Consider the following 20,735-nt stretch of genomic DNA (forward strand, 5'->3'; position numbering starts at 1 on the left):
AATGATTCGCAACATAGCCAAGGCATATGAGGCCTCAAATATATTTACTTTACCTTTCCAAATTACTTTTTTCATGATTGTCTTTCCATCATCCATTTACACAAATGGACTCAATCAATCCAACTAGTTGTCATATTCCTTCCTTCAACTACCCTTATACATGCACTGAGATTCATCCGGGCCTTACATCACATGCTAGATTTCAATCATATCTCCCCAAGATCCACTAAATTTCCTCTTTCCCCAACAAATTCCCAATACCCTCAAACATAAAAGGAAAGAATAAGAACAATAAAGAAGAATACCATGAAAAAAATAACAATACGACACCACAAGCAAAGTGGTATGGCCATACACTAGACCTAAACAAGCTGCAAATAAAGTGAAAAAAAATCACAAAAGACCCAAAGCACATAACAAATAATAGACACCATGACTCAATCCCATGGTTCCCAATGAAATATCAACCCGAGCCTTCTTCAAGATTTCATGGAAACCTCTCTTCCCATGTAACTCCCTGCATCACACTACTGTAAACACATAATTGTCAATGTATAAATAATTATAATAATATACCAGTTATCTTACTTTATTCTACCAAACACGTTTCCTTGTAGTTGACATCTGTGCCATGTCTCAAGGGACTCCAATTCCCTTGAAAAATTTAGCTATAACTATAGACCAACTTTTATAGTTATCAAATACATGTAGATGAATATAACACATATCCACATAGTTTGAGAAAAAATAAATTTAGGAAGACTTCTTGTATGCAAAGAACTCATTTGTTTGGATTTGTGGTTTCCTAACATAGCCAAATGAATTCTCACCCAATTACTTTCTTTTACCTTTACCCGACTACAACTCAGTCTTACTACATGCTGTCACATCACCCCATTGTTAGTTATATAAACACATCAATTACTACTTTTCATGCTAAGACGAAGCATGTTTCCTACAACTATTTACACATATCGATCACATGTTCCAAATATCAAGGAAACATATCTAGTACTTGGAAATCAACCTTCACCAAGTCTAAAAACCATGTCATAATCAAAATAAAATCACATTCATCAATCATAATATATAATGTTACACTCAAGTACATCTCAGCTATCTCAACACATATGTGTTAGTATGACCATCTTAAAACAAGATCATTTCTTCATGCAATCTTATAGACACATAATCATATCATGCAATTAATCAAACATTCAAACAAGCTATAAATGTACCGTGTTAGATAAATAAACTAGATGACATAATAGACACCAAATAGTAAAACATCAAATGGACGATATAATAGACACCAAGCAACAAATAGATGACATAATCGAAAATTCAATCACCAAATATATGACATAAAAAATTCATACCTTAATGTATCTCAGAGGAGCCTATCCTGTTTGCCCAATCAAGCTATATTAGCACAATATAACTTCACAACATATCAACTCAACCATAAATAAGGTCATGGAATCCATAGCAATAAATAGCTAAAATATTCACATCATAAACTCATAAACAATTTTCATTCATGCATAACAATCACATATGAGAGGTAAATATAGATTAGCACAACACAATATCACAATATATTAATTCATACTTGAATGTCATAACCATGACCATCTACGTAGGTCAATCCAAATTAGCATAAAACATACTAACATCAAGACCTCAGCTTCAATGACCATAATCATCAGGCATATGACAGCAACGCATATAACAACGAGTTACTATTCTTCATGACTATCAAACACATGTAAATATGATCACTTTGATTCACTAGCATCTCCCATGCATGTAACCACAACAACAATGAAATGAAAAACATGTATATAACCCTAATGCATATAATAATTTGTTAACTAACATACCTACATACTAAAAATACCACCTATATCACAATCTTTTCTTACCCTCAAGTCTAGTGCCATAACCTCACTCTAAGGATTTACATTTCCTATTTCACCTCAGTCAACAATTCAACATCATAACATACCAAAAACATCATGATGACCTGAAATTCCTACAACAACCTCATGCATGACAACCATGCCCATAATAATGCATGCATAACAACATATAATACTGAAATGCATATACAACCAACATGCATTCATTACTAACGCATTCCAATGAAAACATTATCAACTTCCACATGGAAACACAATGACAACAATTATCACCACCATCCATACATAACAAACACATAGTTGACAAACATAAAGAACACATATGCAACTCACATGCATGCATGACAAACACATTCCACCTATTATATGAGATCTACGATTACAGACAAAATTATCTCCCCTATGTCGATGGTTAACCTAGAACAATAGTGAGATAAGGAACCGAATGCTTTTCCTTAATGTAAATAGATATGGGGTGAGGCCGACTTAGAATCCTTCGCACACTTCGCTCCTTGTTTAGCTTGGAAGATCAAATTCTGGCTCCGATTGCAAAAATTAGAACCTACAAATTTAGATAACACAAGCCAAAAAACTACGAGATGTATGAAATATCACCTAAGTACTTCATTCAATAGATAAATATGGTATTAAAATATATGAAACAACATCACATAGAGGGAAACAATGAATTCAATGCATTACTATAAATGAAAGGAGATTATAACCATAAGTAGTAGTTGATCTTATAGAAGAGCTCCTCCAAGTTGTTGACTTGTCCTTTACTTGTCCCAATATTCACTCCAATCACCCTAAATTCATGGAATTATGACCACTCACTATAGTAGCATAAGGGAAAGGTTATTCTCCAAAATCCCACCCCAACCTCATAGCATATTGGAAATATATAGAGAAGCATGATAAGTTACGAGTTATTATCCAATTACCATTCTAGGGTAAGACATCCACCTTTGATGGAGGGATAAAATCAAAGGATAAGTTGTGAAAACTCCAATGTAGGGATGGATAGGAATGATTTATCCAAGGTAAGTAGTTTTTACAACTTCTGGAAACTCCTAGAAGGTGAATCTTCAAGGATCCTTACCATTCTCCTGGATTTCTAGAACCTACGGAGGTGAAAAGGGGAACAACTTGTTGGTGACCAATGTAGGCCACAATGGAGCAACCTGCAAATGAATGCACCCTAGCAGGTTTACAGGGAGCGTTGGTCCTTAAACTAGCTAAGATGATGTAGTTCAGGCTTGAAATTTTGGGAAATGAAAGGTAACTTCCTAGGTATTTGTGCAAGTTGGTGACAAGATGGAATAAGATGTTGATTGATCCCAATAGGAGGTTCATTGATTAGATGTGACAAAATGGCCTATAAAAGAATGCCCCTTAAAGTGCAAAGTTAGATATGATGACTAATGACTGAAGTGCTTTACCTTGTGACAAGTAGGGATCAAGGGAAACCGATGAGCTTCATCTGTTATAATGCTTTTACAAGGTGACATATTTGTATGCTGAGGGAGGCATACCCATACTTAAATATTAAGCTAACATAACATGTACAATGATCAAATGAAATGTCCTGAGATGAAACTTGTGGACCCATGATTGGTTGAATTTCAATATGATCATGACCTTTATACAGTGTGATCTTTATATAATCCTAAAATTGTAACCCAAATAGATGAAACTATATCCAGGGTCATATATCTTGCTCACATAACCAACCAACGTATGAGTCTAACCATGTGAACCAATGAGCTGGAGTCGAACATGCTAGACACCATCTTATTACCTACCAATGATGTAATTCATTAACATACGTGAGAGAAACCATTGATGATGTTAATGGCTCTCAAGGTACTATAGCACAATCTGCATGGTGTGAATGAATGAGTTGATGTCAAACACCACATAGAATCTTTCAGTCGAAGGCATTGATGTAAACCTATCACCAAGAGAGAGGAAACTTTCCATTGATGTATGTAAACACCAGGGTATCAAGGGGTGTTTCTAAGTTATCTTCTTGGGTGATGTGCTAATTTCAATAGGAAGCGACCCCTCATAGGAGGGACTTCATGTATCCCCAATCAACAACATGAAGTGGGTATGATTATTGAGATAGAATGATTAGAATGGTGTTGATATGGAACTAGATCAGGAAAGGAAGAGATGGAACAAAGGCTCAAGAGTAATTGTAGTGGAGATAAACTCTATAAGTTCTTCTGAACACACCATCAACACAAAATGGAGCTGCCAGCATTGACCCAAGACCAATATGGAGGCTCTAAAAGGAGTATGCTAACCAAAAGGCAAGAGGATTACACAACCCAACATCTATCGAAATGATGTGGAAGAGTGTTATGTTAAAGAGAGATTCTCTGCCATTATCAAAATGGAATCCCGTGTTTTCCCAATTTCCCCAACCATACTGGTCCACACCTCTTTATTTTTTAACATTATTGAGGAGGATAACATATGCTTGATCATAAGTCCATCCTTCAGATGAATCCCTTCAAGTATATTTAATGAACCCTGAGAAGGAGTGGTTTGCCTTGTCATGTTCAACAAGTCCATCACTTTTTGATGTTTTAATGAGTCCACCGAAGGTAAAACTTGACATCTTTTTCATGTTTATAGAGTTTGAAAAAAAGGCAAAAAATAAAATTCCAGATGTCCCTCTTCAGAGACAATCCCTTAGGCCCAAAAAGGTAGAAAAAAATACCCGAGAGAACCTCTTAGCCATGTTGAACTAAAGTATTCCTTTTCTGTAGCTATTCTATCTCATTCCGAAAAGGCTTAAACTTATACTGAGTAGATGTATTTCCATTTACTTTTATGATTTCAAAAAGATAAGCACTCGACAATATTTTCATATTTTGGGAGTCAGAAAAGAGCTGAAAGAGGACTCCAAGGGGGTTCCTTTATCGTGGATTTAAAGAGTCCGAAAACAGATAAAACTATACTTTGTGGTCAAAGTAACTTGTTCAAACATAATGAAAACCTACTAACAGTTGTTGACCTGATCAAAACACCACAAGAAGGATTAAACATACCTATTTCATACTAAAAATGAAGCATATCTAGGTCAAAACATTAAAATGAACAAATTAAGGATAAAATGGCCATAAATATTCAAAATTACTTGTCTTTTTTACCATTTCACATTTTACGTTCAAGAGTGAATATTTGGAGTCCTTTTTCCCTCGATATTCTACAACTGATTGCAGCCAATCCAGAGAACCATTTCCAGTGTCGTCACTTCCACGTCAGAACTGAAACCTTTCTCTATCTTTCCATGGTCCATTTTTGTAATTTCATGCATAAATTTTAGGGATTTGAGGCCCTGGGGTTTCATAAAAAACTCCTTGGGACCTACACACCCCCACCATGTTGAAAATTGCATTTCAACTAGGTAGAGAAACATTGTAGACATAGGTGCAATGCTCTAGTAGACATTGCTAGGGTGCATTGGGTGCATTTTCTTAATTTCTTTCTCAATTTTGCTTCAAATTTTGTCAATTTTTTTGCATGGGAAAGAGCCTAATGGATCCATTGTTTATGTTTCAGGTACCCATTAGTATAAAATTTAATTCATCTGGCAAGAAATAGAACAAAAACAATAATATTTGAATGCAGAAATGGCTAGACTACCATCCAAGCACTCAAAAATAGTGGGTTATTGAAATTCTCTTGGCTTCCCGGTATGAGGTAACAGATTGAGTTTCTAAAGTACATTGTCCATTCATGGGATATATAGGCATAGGTGTTTAGGTTTTGGGATAATATTCTCGAGATAGAGGTAGAGGATATTTACTTTTTGAGTGGATTGTCAAAGTGGGGTGCCCCCCTCCCTCTCTTAGGTGGAAGAAGTGGTTGTGAGATGGTGAAAGACTATATCACTACCTATGATAGACCTCGAGCTCTTCCTATTGGACATGGGAAGATCAACATAGATGAATTAACTCAATTACCTCTAAGAATGATCTTGTTCATTATAACAAGATTGGAAGGTAGCTCAACATTACATGTAGTAAGTATATCTTACATGCAATATGGGATAGAATGTCTAGAGTCGACAATATTCAACTGAGGTGAGGGTGCCTTGGTAAATTTGAAGGAACAAATTACTAAAGAAAAGGAGGGGAAGTTGAATAACAATGGTTATGGAGTGATCTTGGTCTTTTTTTATCTAGAGCGGGTGCCACTACTGTAGCCTCAATAGATTGTACTTAAGCCCATCAATCCCAGGACCCCACGAATGAGAATGTGGATAGACCATATGAGTTGACATGTAGGCCCATCAACGATCAAATTTTCACCAACCTTATTTGTGTGGCTATGCAGGAAGTTCATCATCATTGATGAATATCCTTACGCAAGGATGTGTTTCCATGATGACCCTAAGCTTGAGTTGCGTGAGGGTGAGAAATGGGATACTTCAGGAAATATACTTCAACTATTAAATTGTTTAGTTTTTTACCATTTTTGTGTGTTTTTTATGTTCTTGAGACTAAACTAGGCATTGTTTTCATGTAAACATTGGACATGTTCGACTAGTGGGTGCTACATATTCCTGTCGCATACAGAGACAACCACAGGAGGAGACAGTGGGACTAGTACATGTCGTTGTGGTATGAGAGGATGTGATACAAGATCCAAATGTAGGAGATATCCTATTAGAGGGGGAGTGACATATGGAAGGACTAACACATGGGATTGATGAAACCGCGGTCGATCAACTTCCATTGCAACTACAATGACACGCAATTGCAGCACCTAGTAGTATTGGTAATTTACTACATAAGATAGCTCGTGCAATGCCATTTTTTCATGAGCACCATTGGTTTGTCTACTCAGATGTTTTTCATGTAGTTTTTATATGGACCATGTAGCCAGATGTGTCTAAGTGCACACATTTTGTCAAGGAAAACATTATATATATATATATATATATATATATATATATATATATATATATATATATATATATATATATATATATATAGTGTTTCCTAGTTCCTATTTTTCTTTCAATATGATGTGATATGAATTGAAATTTATTTACATTCTTTGCAAATGTCGATCTAGAAAAAAATTAACTAGGACATCTACTAATGTCTTCAAATTTTTAGAACTATTTTCATATCATATGAAATCAAAATTTCTTTCTAGAGGTTGCACTCTCAAAACCATGTGAAGGATGACAGGGTTTCTCATTAAATACATATTCACGAGTTGTAGTACTATAAGCTGCGAGTACTATATTCACGACAAGATACCATGTGAAATAGCATAAAAACATATCTCAACCATTGCACTATACTCAACAATTTTATTAGTTGACTGACCAATGCAAATCCAGTACATACTCACTAGCTCACCAATTGGAGCAAAAAGAGCCTAGGTTGCAGAGGATAATTTATGAGTAATACAACTAGCACCATCAACATAACCAATATACGGTTCAAGAGAGGTTGACATTTGCAATAAGAAAGTAAGTAGAATCAATCGAAAGCATGGGAAACTCTGAAGAACACACTACAAACACACTCAATGCACTTATTGATAATATGTTCATAGTGTATCATGCATGGGATCATGCACAGTATTTTTTGAGGTACAACCCATTTCAAGGATACACCGATCAAATTCCATGGAGATCTACTAATTCATAAGCCCCTTTTGCAAGGACTCGCTTAACAACATATGGGCCCAACCATATAGCGTGGAACTTTCCTCGACCTAACTTGTCAACCTCCTAATCATATAATTGAAACAGATCTCCTTCTGAGAAGATTCTAGGCTTGAAACATTTGTCATATTTCACTTTAATTCATCTTTTATAGACTTCATTGGCTAACATGGTATTGCCTCGCGTTTCATCCAAACGAGTTAGATATAAAAGGTGCTCCTCCTCTATGGAAGTAGAGAAAATAATATTGATATCTAGTTACGATGATGAACTTTCACATTCGATGGGGAGGATCACTTCCAGAACATACACCAAATAGAAAGGTGTGAATCGAGTAGTTGTCCTAACTAAGGTTCGATATGTCTACATGGTATCAAATAGAACCAAGTCAAAATCTAATTTGTGGACCGCTATCATACATTGGAGCATAGTCTTAAGAACTTTTTTAATATCCTCAACTTTTTTGTTAGCCTTAGGATAATAGGGAGTGGAATTTTCTTGTGAAAGTCCCAATTTGGCAGCTAATTCAGTCATCATATGATTTCAAAATGCTTTCGCTGATCCAATACTATTACTTGTAGAACACAGAACCTAGAAATCACATGGTTAAAGAACAATTATGTATTTTTTTCATTGGTATTATTTAATGTATGCATCACTTCATCCCACTTAGTAAAGTAGTCAACATTGACAATATTGTAGCTATACCCCCTAGCCGAGTTAGGGTTACATGTCATAAAATTGATGCCCCATTTTTCAAAGGGAACAATGGCAATGATGGGATGCAAAGGAGTAGGCAGAGTGAAGAATTTTCTATCATAGATCTAGTACCCATGACATATCTAGACTGTGAGGATACAGTCATGGAAAATGGCGGGCCAAATGTAACAAGTGTGTAATATTTTTGGGCGGTGGCATAACCAGATTACTGTCCACCACATGCCCCTGAGTGGAATTCATTCAAGACTTTCTTGACCTCCTCGAAAGTGAGGCACCTCTATAAAATATTATCGATACCACAATGTAAATATTGTCACTAATAGTCACATAGTTTCGAGATTGGTACTAGATACATCATTACTTTGAGCGAGAGGTATTAGGACGAAAAGTTTGGTTCTAGAGATAAATGAGAAAATATCCATACGATGGGTTAGATGATGAGATCAAGAACAATAACACGTCTGTGATGGAATCTTAAGATGTAGATTCAACATCAAGGGAAGGGAGGTTTCACATAAGGTCAACAAAAACTAAGGATTTCTTCGACTTGTACTTGATGAATTCCAGGTTGAACTCCTAGGGAATAACGAGCCAGTTAGAGTATTTTCTCCCCAGTAATTAACATGAAAATATGTATTTCATAGTATTTTCCCCATCCTATGGAACTGATCACATGAACTGGTGTATCTTCTTGCATCTTGGTGGAGAGTTGGAAAGGAGTAGTTAGCTTGTAGAACCTTGAAAGTTGTCCTCTTGGCAGCAAAATGACCTCCACAAGGCCCATAATGACAGGTTGAGAGGATTTCAAAGACTTTCTCTTCCATGACACATTTCCTTAATATTTTATCTGGTCCCAGCTTGAAGAGATTCCCCCCCAATCCAAGTGAAAGGGGCACTCTTCCTTACAATTTTGCTCTTCTCCCTAGATGACAAATTTGGAGGGAATTGTGCAGCAAATAGGTAGTTCTCTATGTCAGCAAGCCATGGAGAGAGAACTAAAATAGAAAATAAGTGCTCATATGGTAGTTGATGAGAAACCATCCCTTCCTCCTCTGCATGCAAAGAAAGTCTAAACAAAAATATGCAACTACATTTTTTTTACCCACCTTATTAATGATAGTTAAGAGAATAAACCATCTAATAATTATAGCATTCAAATTAGGCTTGATCATTAAGTACTTGATAGTTTCATGGTTGGTATGCATAAAAGTTTGATATCCAGTGATGTAGGGCCTGAACTTATTCAAAGAGTGGACAACAACTAGGAGTTCCTTCTTAATTATAATGTAATTCAATTCAACCTTAAACAATTTTTTTCTAATGAAGTAAATGGCATGAGCTTCAAAATATGGGTGCAATGGTTAATTTGTCTTTCATGATCTCTAAGGCCTCTTCACAACTATCTGACTAGCAAAATTCATAGTCCTTGGCCAACAATCTAAACAATGGTGAGGTTAATTTGCTGAGTTATTTGACAAACCTCATATAATATCCAGCTAAGCCCAAGAATCTCCTAAATTCCCTTTTTATGTTGAAAATTATGTTTGTGTCCACTTATATTCCCTTATGAGATATTGAATGGCCATGGACAGTCACTGCATTCATCAAGAATTCACACTTCTCATGAGTAATAAATAGGTTCATTTCAATGCATTTCTTTATAACTTTCCCCAAGTTAGAGAGCCTCGAAGAAGTCACACCCATAAGGAGTGAAATCATCAATGTAGGTCTCTACAGAGTTATGGACTAGCTCAGCAAATCTGCTCAGAACCGCACTTTGAAAAGTGGTAGGGGCATTACATAATCCAAAAGGAAGGACCCTATAGGAAAAGGTACCTGAAGGAAAAGTGAATGAGGTTTTATGCTAGTACTCTGGGCTAATATAGATCTGATTAACCATTGAATCCATCTAGGAAAGAGAAGAAATTCTTCCCTCCATATAAAATTTGATCAATGAAAAGTAAATTGAAATAGCCTTTCTTAGTGGCTTTGTTCGACTCTTTGTAGTCCACAAATATCCTCCACTTTCCATTCTTCTTTGGGACCAAAAGTAGAGGCGCCACCCACTCACTCACTAAGATGGGTTAGATGAACCCTGCATCCAACAACTTTTGCAACTTTTCCTTCACTATGTATTTGAGGGTTGGGTTCATTCTCCTCTGATGTTGGCACATAGGTTTTCGTCATTCCTTGATGCAGATGTGATGAGTGCACACCGAAGGATGCACCCCTTTCATTTCTTTGTAGCTCCAAGAAAAGGCATCTCAGTGCTCTCTCAACATTTTTCACAACTTCTCTTCTTGGTTGGATGGGGGAGAGGGGTTAATCTTCAAGGTTTTATATGGGCCAAATTCTACCATTTTGACATGCGTAGGACTTGGGTCCATTTAGCATAACTCAGTCCAAGTATTACCCTCATATTCCTTCATAAGATCATCAAGAGGCATGGTGTTAGGGGGCTGGTTCTGGAGGATTTGGTTAGTGAGCTCATCTTCATCAAGTTGCCCCCCTCTTCTAATAGTATCTAGGGTACATATTGGATGGGATGTGGTATGATACACTTCATATTCCTCCTCCTCTTCGAACCATAGGGGTAAATCATACTCCAAGGATGGTTGATCAAGAGGGTACAATACCAACTGTTTGGACAAATGTCCATTCTTAATGAACTGTTACATCCTCAACAACTCCCTCAGGAGACACTGTGGACCTATCTGCAAGTTGCAACACTGTGGTTGTATTTCTCAAAGATCCTTACAGGTTTAGTTTGAGCATGGTTTCCCTAGTCATCACATTGATGACAGATCCAAGATCAATAAACGTGTGAGGGACAATGATGCCATCAATGTGCACATCTAGCACAAGACTTCCAGGGTTTATATACTTTGGGAAAATCACTCTCCCCAACATTAGATCAGACAACTTACTAATTAAATTGATGGTATGGGTGTATTTCTTTCTCCTCCCATGGTGTTTGAAGAATTTATCTTTTATAATATTATTTTATATGGGAACATCCTTGATAGCTTGGAGGAGTAGGATTTTAGCACACGCTTTTTAGTTCTTCGAGAAGTTTGATCTCTTCTGGAGTGTGCTAGATAGGATGGATCAATATTTCAGGAAAAGGAGTTATATTTACTTGAGAGCCACTCTCTTCCTTTTCCTCTTCAATATCCATTCGTGGATATGGAGGTTTGTAATCTAGGAGCACTCTTTTAGACCTGAGGTTGATCTCATGAATTTCCATAGCATAGGCAGGGTAAGATGTCTCTAAACTATAGACCTGTTGTGCTTGTTTATTATTCAGGTTCAGATTTGGTTGAGCAGGCATCCGAGGTTGATTAGGTGGAGAAATATGAATGATCTATGATTGAGATGTAGGTGGAGGGAGTAAAGGAGGAGGTTTGTTGAATGGAGGCCTCCAACCTTGTGATGGGTTATTCCACTAAGGATGTGTAGAAGCATATGGAAGAAATGTTTTATATGTTGTTTGGGGGGTAAAATGAGGGGAATAAGGCCAAGGATAGGGTGTGGACCATGAAGGCTGAGTATAAGAATACCAAGGGGGCAGGGCTGGTTGGGATGGTAATGGGAATAGGATGGACATTTCATGTCCTGTTGGTATGGCTAAGGCTCTTGAGGCCTCCTTTAATTGATGTAACATAGTTTTTCAACCTCACCTTCTGCCCCTTGGTATACAAATTTCAGTCCACGGAAAGAAGGAGAATTATCTGTGCAATAGTTTTCCTCATAGAATGAGCATGCCCCTATAACAATTAATGGACATTCATTCCTGGGGTGCCTTCTAGTGAATTTAGGGAAAAATATAGCTAATGTTCTCTCTACTCCCTCTCATCTCCTCTTGATCTGCATGGTATCCATTTGTAGAGAAAAGATGTGTAACATTTCACTTTTAAATTCCTCCAACATGTTTCCAATTTCATTCTTGATAGATGTGATGGAGGAAGAGGAACTGACCAAAGCTTGACTAACCCTACCCTTATTTCTATTACTCTAGAATGGTTTTTGAATATTGTCTTGATGTTATCATAGGGTAGCTAATAAATGTCTCATCTAAATGAAATTTTTATGATTTCCATTATGTCCTTCTTGATTACTCTAAGAATGACTAACTTGAGTGATTCAATATCAAGGGTACATCTTGCCCTTTTACAACTGAGCTGGAACCTTTCCTCATAGTCTTCAAGGTATTCATTCGGTCGAAGAGTCATTCTTAATATTTCCTCTTTGGTGTCTTTGGACCTACAATAGTCCTTGTAGTTGTTGTTAAAGGATTGTTGCATTTGAGCCTAGGTAATGATGCTATCCCTAGGTAGACCCATGAACGATCACAAGGCTACATCATTAAGGGTGTATGGGAACAACTTCAACTTCTAGTCATCAGAGGTATAATCATAAGTTCTAGAGACGGCAACAAACTCAAACTAAAATGTATTAGGGCTCTCTAATGTTAAGCCATGGAAGTGAGGAAGGGTGGAAGGGCTTATATTTTTCATCCTAGCATCTCTATTAGTCTCTTTGATGAGAAAAGAACCCTTATTTCTATTTTTATCCATGGTTTGGGTGTGTGGAATGAGTTCTTCTTCTTCTTCTTCTTCCCCAATAGGCTCTTCAAAGATATCAGGTTGTTCACCTAAGAGGTCCTCTAACTCCCCTACAGTGAGAGAAGAAAGTTGACAGTCCCTGAAGAAGAGTAAAGGTTGACCATTTGATGGTGTGGGGGTATTTGGCAAGAATTTCCCTAAAGTGTATCTACTCCCACGAGGCATGAAATATTTTTTTATGTGTTTTTTGAAAACCAGATGCAAAACTGAAAGGAAAGAAAGAACAACATCTATCTACTGAATGCAAAATGAAAAGAAAATCATAAATTACATATACCTAGACACCTCCCTAGTAATGGTGCCAAAAATATGGTGAGCCCTAGTATTTCATCAAGAGTGATGCAACTTCCAAAGGCTCCTCAACTTTACTTATCAGCATGGGGTTTCGTACACACTTAGAGGTTATAGTGATATATACATAATAGATGCATCATCCTCCTCATGCCACCCTGTTATAGACATATTTGGGCACATGAAACCTAAACTTATATGTCGATGTATTAGCGCTCATCAAACCCTAGTCATCTGAATACATCATTCCCCAAAAGTTCCATCTCAGGAATCATCCAAAAAGTGCCTAAACTGAACCATACTAACTGCTACACTGGCAAAGTGTGACGCATACTGACTGCTACACTGTCAAAGTGTGATGCATACTATTTAGGAATTCTATAGGGTGTGATGGGCGAGGATGGACAAATTTTGGGGACAGTTTGTTAGTTGGTTTCTCATGGAATCTTCTAGAAACTTATCCTATGCCACTTGCCTCTTTAAATTCGCCCAAGGATGACCAGGGGAGTTAGGAAACCATCTCCAATTCCCCTCTCTTGTGGAACAAATTGTAACAAGTGGAATGACACTAATAAATCCCCATAGATGAATCACCCTCTTGCAAACATCTATAAAAGGATCTCCCATCCAAGAGATGAGAAGATTGAATTGTTGTGAATTACATGTAAGTGCTGCTAGTTTTAGTATTGAGGAGAGAGCATTTTATTCTTGTTGGTGTGTTCTTGCTAATTCATGAGGTGAATAAGGATTGATGTTGGGAGGATGGCGCTGGATTAGACAATTGGGTTGTAATTATCCTTATTATTAATAAAGTTCTTCAGGGTTTTTCCCAATTGATGGTGTAATTGTGAATGCTTTCATTTGTTCATTATATATTTGATTCTATAATGTTTATGTTGTAATAGATCATGATGCTTTGATAGTTCTTTGTTGTTTTACTTGTGCAGTTACTATCCAAGCATGTTAAGTATGGGGAAGAGTTACTGGATCTACCAAAGGAGAGAGAGATCAAGCAAGAGATCAAGTGAAAGTTCCAGGTTGGTTTTCTACTATCTTTCTCTTATCTGTTGCATATAGGAAAGATCATTGAATTGCTTTAAACTATTGTTTCTAGGGTAGCTGCCAAACTTAGAGGGTTAGTCATTCAACAAGAAACTATTTTTCCCATAAAGAAATTGGCGACTCCATTGGGGAAACCAAATGTTTGTTTGTTTTTATTGTTTTTCTTTATTGTTTGCTTTATGTTCAATTTTATAAACTATAGACAGAGTCTGAATCCAGCCAGGTAGCTTTCGAACTACTCTTGCTCTGCAATTTCACAGTATATAAATGTTGCTCAAGTCAATCTGTGGTTTAGTTTATGAATTAAAAATCTAACTTGAAAACACATCTAGATGCCCTTTTGGTAACTCAATAATATCTTAGGACATTTCATCATACTTTTCTTATCATTTTTCCTCAAAACCAACCTTAATCCATTGAAAACTGCTGTGAATTTGAGCCAAAACCATTGTCAGTAACGCTCCTTAGACCATCGCACTATCTTTCATTGTGACTCAGTATGCATCTCACCTCCCAAGTGTGAAAAGTGCAATACATTTAATTGTCAACAAAGGCTAGGGGCGATGATTGACTAAACTCATTTTCCCATCTAGGACTTGAGGGTTTTTGACTTGTTTTCAGTTTTGTTTGGTTGTTTTGCTGAATATGAACAATGACTCTCCATTGAATCTTACTTTCATCACTTATATCAGCCTCAATTTACATTAGGATTAGTGAATGCTTTTGTGTATTTATTCCTCATTTACAATCCTTTGTTGAAAAATGTTTTAGTCGATTTGTCGCTTTGATATGAAAGGTGTCGTAAATTGTCTTTTTTGTCAAAAAGAGAAGTGTTGTAAATTCTTCCTTCCCTTGACAGTCGATTAAACTTTTGTTGATGCATTTGATTTGATTTTTTTACATTCATAGTGTCTAAAGCATATTTCTTCAAACATGAAAGTGTCATTTTGAGTCTTCCTTTCTCTTTTTGAAAAAAAAATTGTCGAAAATGTCATTTCGAGTGCAATATTTTAGATCTTTGTTGCATTTAGTTTTCCTTTTTGCATCATTCACATTAAGGAAAGTTAAAAAAATTACATGCATTTGCATTTAGCATTTTGTTTTGTGTGCAAAAAGTTGATTAAGGGAAATTGCATTAGTGAGTGCTCTTTGCTGTTTTCTTTACAAGTGCTTCTATGCTCTATCCTTTGTAGTTTGGATTTTCATTGGTCAAATAAACAAAAAGATTTTTTATCATTGTAGATTGCATCTTTAGGAATTTTAGATCATACATCACCCGTTGAACCATCAAATGCAAACTTTTAAGAAAGATCAACTTTAAAATGAACTTCAATGAACTTAACAATGCTTTGGAATCTAACACAACACATTTAAAGGTCTAGGCTACAGACATGTTCCAGCGTCGTTAAACCTAGTGGCTATTGTTTTCATTGAAGGTTGGGTGATTCCTCCTCTTTGATACATGACAAGTGTTAGCACGGACTTTTGCTCCCCATACCGTCGTGTATATGCTGGGAGACCACAATAGGCTTAAATCCTTTATCCATAGGAAACCAAGTCTGTCGCCTTATTGATTTCAATGCACTGAACACAACATTCGGGAAGATTGACTACCATACATAAGTCCTTGGTAATTTCTCTTTAATTTATCACCAAGGTTTATATTGTAGTTTTGCGATTGGTCTGGTAAACCTTTTTGTCTAGATTCTCCAGAGTAGTCACTTTCGTTCCTTTTCGACTCTCTAAAAGAAAAGGTCCATTTGAGCACTTGTCCTTTCAGGCTCATTAAAAATTGAAGGCGACTAGAGTCGTCTTTAGCTTTTTCTCGACTCTTTAAAACTGAAAAATCAAAGTTGTGTTCAAGTTCCGTTAAAATTAATTGACCACGAATAACATCCATATTCCTTAGTTGATCTTAGGTTGAAACATATGGTGACAAATCCGAAGTCCACTGATTAAGGAATTCCTTTTGATGGAAATCCTAGTCCTTTTCCTTCTTTCAGAAATATTGGTGCTCCATATATGGCTACATTGTCCCTTCTGGGATTTACCATTGGCTTGTCAGTATGGTTGTTTTCAACCTACTTGGTTCAAACTTTCATGATTTCTTCGCAATCGAGTACACCTCCAACTGGACAAAATCGACCTCCAGTTGATCCTTTAGTTGACCCTTCCTCGTTTGTTTCCTCCTCCCCTTCTTCCTCTTCGCCTAGTGAAAGTGTTGGTACTAGTAACTAGGTGGCTGAGAAGAAGAAGAAAGGGAAGAAGAAGAATAAGATCCAAATTCAGCAAAGGGACAACCAAGAAACCATTTCTTTGAATGCAACATAAGATTATAAACTCCCCGTCAAGCCTCACAAAGTTCGATATCCAAGCAAACTTTGTGTGGGAAACCATCTTCTTTGAGATTGTCCTGATGTTCCTCAGATCCTGGAAGAATGGTCTTCCCGTTCACATCATCCTATGTCATCAACTTCTAGATATCATATTGGTGACACACCATCAACCAGTGATAGTAAAGTTCATGGAAAAAAGGGAAAAGTCAAGTTTCCATGTAGGTTATGTGAATGTAATCAACCCATTTACCATTTTCCCTATTTGGATGAAGCCAACAAAGTGTTGGGTACCCGTCCTGCTTCATCGCAGTGACTCCCATCGGGTTACAGGAAACTCTCTCTAAATCCTTTACTAGTTGATGAATCAAATGACCAAAGTCAACTGTCGGTTGAAACCCCTCTCTCTGAAAGTGAATCCTATGAGTCTATACTTGATCCAAGTCAACAGGTCGAGGTAACGGTTGACCCGATTTCATCTTCAGCTAATCGTAACTTTCTTGAAGAGAGTGAACACCATACCACTCAGGTTATTTTTGTTTCTTCAGATTCAAATGAGCTTGGGGGCAATCCACCTATTCCATCAAGACAGGAGGAAAGTCCTCCAGATCTCATAACTCAAGGGGTTAATTCTCCTGTTTCTATGGTACCCCCTCCATGTAGTCTAGTCACTTCCTTTGATTGGAATCGACTGGCAGGATCCCACCTTCCTTCTTATGTGCCTTTCCAGATCATAGTACAAGTTTGTAAAATGATTGTATCTGGCACTATTATAGATGAAGGTGCATCAATGAGTATCCTTTCCTCAACTGCTTAGCAAGTGCTTAGTTTGCCATTGCTTGTGCGTGTTACATAGAATTTGTTGGGCTTTAACATAGGAACCAGTCGACCATTATGGATCCTTCCTCAGTTACCTAATACTTTGGGAGGAAATATCATTTATTTGAACATGATGGTAGTCCCAGCCCCATTAGATTACAATTTACTTCTTGGGCGCGACTATGTTTATGACATGGGAGCTATTGTTTCAACACTCTTCTGAGTGTTTTGTTTCCCGCATGAAGGTAGAATTGTCAACCATCTTCCCTAAATGGTCCTTTCATACCAATGGTATCATGCCTGCCATGGGTTCATTATGTGGCAACCTGTTCCATACATACATCAACTGATGATCAATTTAGTGATGTCGTACATCATGTACTGGTGGCATTGGAACTAGATCTCTCCTTCATTACCTTTTATGAGGTGTGATGAGGGTACTCCGAGAATAGTTCCTTGTATTGTGTCAACCTCATTAAAAAATGAAACCCAGGAGTTATGAGGATAGTTCTTTTACTATGTCAACCTCGTTAAAAAATGAAACAAGGGTTCAAGGATAGTTATTTTATTATGTCAACCTCGTTAAAAAATGAAACAGGTCTATGAGGAGAGTTCGTCGTCTTGTGTCAACCTCATTAAAAAATGAAACAATGGAAATGAGGAGAGTTCCTTGTCTTGTGTCAACCTCGTTAAAAAATGAAACAAGGGTCTACGAGGACAGTTCATTCTCTTGTGTCAACCTCATTAAAAAAAATGAAATCAAGGAATTTGAGGAGAGTTCCTTGTCTTGTGTCAACCTTGTTAAAAAGTGAAACTAAGGGTATGAGCACAGTCCCTTGTCTTATGTCATGCTCATCAAAAAATGAAACAAGGTACCCTAAATTAAACTTCCAAGTCATGTCTTTGATTAGATCTCGTAAAATCCTAGTCGAGTCTTTCACTTGATCTCGTAAAAGAACCTTCACTCCACCCGTCTGATAGCCATGAGTAGTCTACTTAGGTGAATGTAATGAAGCTTGGGGGGCATGCACCTAGTGGTAAAGTTAAATTTCCCTATAGGTTATGTGATGTGGTAAAGTTAAATTTCCCTGTAGATTATGTGAAGGGAATCACCCCATTCACCTTTTTCTATCTGGATGAAGCCAAATAGGTGTTGGATAACTGTCCTGCTTCACTACAGTGACTTCCATCTGGTTGCAGGAGACTCTCCCTTTCATTATGCTGGGGCCATGCAAACCATTTTCAAGAATAGTTTTTTCTTTTCGAGCTTGTGTAAAAATGAAACTGAATGTAAGCATAGTTTTTCATTTCAAGCTTGTGTAAAAATGAAACTGAATCCAAGAATAGTTCCCTAATGTTCAAGCTTGTCTAAAAATGAACCCATTTTCAATTTTTAACCCTCGTGATTTCCATTATGTCAGTCTTTTCTATCAGATGAACCTTGGTTGTTTTCATCCCATCGCCGCCATATCTTTGGCCAATCATACACTTTCACTTGGATTGTCCTACCCTTTTTGAGGAATAGTTGCAATGAGTGGTCTTATTAGCCAGCCTGTTCACATAAACAAACATTTTTTGAGAAGTTCCAACATCATTGGAACTAGTTGCTACCCTAGACACCACTCATTCCTCAAAATAGAGTCCTCTTTAAACCCTTTTCAGACTCGTTAAACATGAAAAGATTGTCGAGCACTTGTCTTTTCTAGCTCGTTAAAGTACTGGAAATGTCATCCCTCATGTACTATTTTATCTTTTTTCGAACCTGAGGGATTATTTTATGAAAAGGAACTTATGGAGTTTTCTTTTCATCCCTTTTTTCAAACTTTCTAAACATGAAAATAACCGAGTTATCCTTGTCGTTAAACTCATTAAAATATTAGCAACAAACTTGTCTATCTAGATGAGACCGAGTTTCACTATCGCTAGACTCGTTAAAACATCAAATAGCGATGAGTTTGCTTAAAGGGCTAATTATAAAACAAGCATATGTTATCCTCCTCAAACTTGACAAAAATAAAGAGGGAGGTGCTGGTCAACAATGACTAGGGAAAAAGGGGAAAAATATTGAAGAGTTTATGGTAGCAAGTCGCTCTTGAACATGACACTTTCTCTTCATATCCATGATTGAGTTAGGTTGGGTTATTTCATCCACCGGTCATCATACAATTGGCCTTTCATACCATCCTTCTTTTGGGGTTAACGCTACCAATTCATCTCAGTGTCATCGACATGTTCAAGACAAGTCATCTAGTTAAATGTCCCATACGTTGCAATAGCTCTAACCTTCATGTTTTCATGACCGCCATTACTGAACCTTGTGTCGTCAGTTCATTTTCACCTCCAGAAATCATTTGCTTCATTTCGTGTCATAGATGCGGGATACATCAAGGCCCTCCTACAAAGAGTCGCTTCTTCTCGACATCAGCTCATTATCCAAGAAGTTGACTTAGAAACACCCTTCCAGTGCTTTGAAACTTGTTTACATCAATGGCAAGTTTCTCACATCCGGCGACAGGTTGACATCAATGGCCTTCGACCGAAAGATTTTGCATGGTGTTTGACATTGGATCATGTATTCACACCACGTGAATTGTACTATAATACCTTGAGGATCATTATCATTATCGGTGATCCATCTCGCATCTGTTAACAACTCACATCATTAGTTGTTAATTAGGCGATGTCTTTCCATGTTCGACCTTAGGAAATCTTTTCACATGGTTTGGCATGTACATCGAGTGAAGATTGAACGAGTTTGAAGACCCCAGATCTAGTTTCATTCATCTAGGTTGCAGGGAAAATTTTAAGAACCCCCCCTAAATTTATAAATATAATAAATGGGCGAATCTCCATGGTATATAGGAAAAATGGAAGGCGATTTTATCAATAATATAATATGTATATATAATTTTTTGGCGAATCTCTCACCAGTCATGGCGAATATTTTACTCAATTATAAAATCTTGTAAGATCTTGGCGAGTCTTTCACTAAATAATAAAACTTTGTAAAGTCCTAGTGAATCTTAGCATAGGCTACATGCTGGTTTAATTCCCCCATTTAAATAGGATACATTCTAGGTGAATACCATGGGTCAATACCATGTGCCATTTTGGTGAATACCATGGGTCAATACCATGTGCCATTTTTTATTTTTATTAATTCTAATATTAGGGTTAATAATGGTTTTTTGCATGGTATTAATAACTATCTAGTCTATGGTATTTGTCCCATAGTATTTTGGCCATAGGTTTCACCTAAATA

The sequence above is a fragment of the Pinus tabuliformis genome, chromosome 1_1 (assembly GCF_031772625.1).
Source record: "Pinus tabuliformis cultivar Carrire ecotype Pingquan chromosome 1_1, CPIR1, whole genome shotgun sequence".
In the NCBI taxonomy this organism is placed as follows: domain Eukaryota; kingdom Viridiplantae; phylum Streptophyta; class Pinopsida; order Pinales; family Pinaceae; genus Pinus; species Pinus tabuliformis.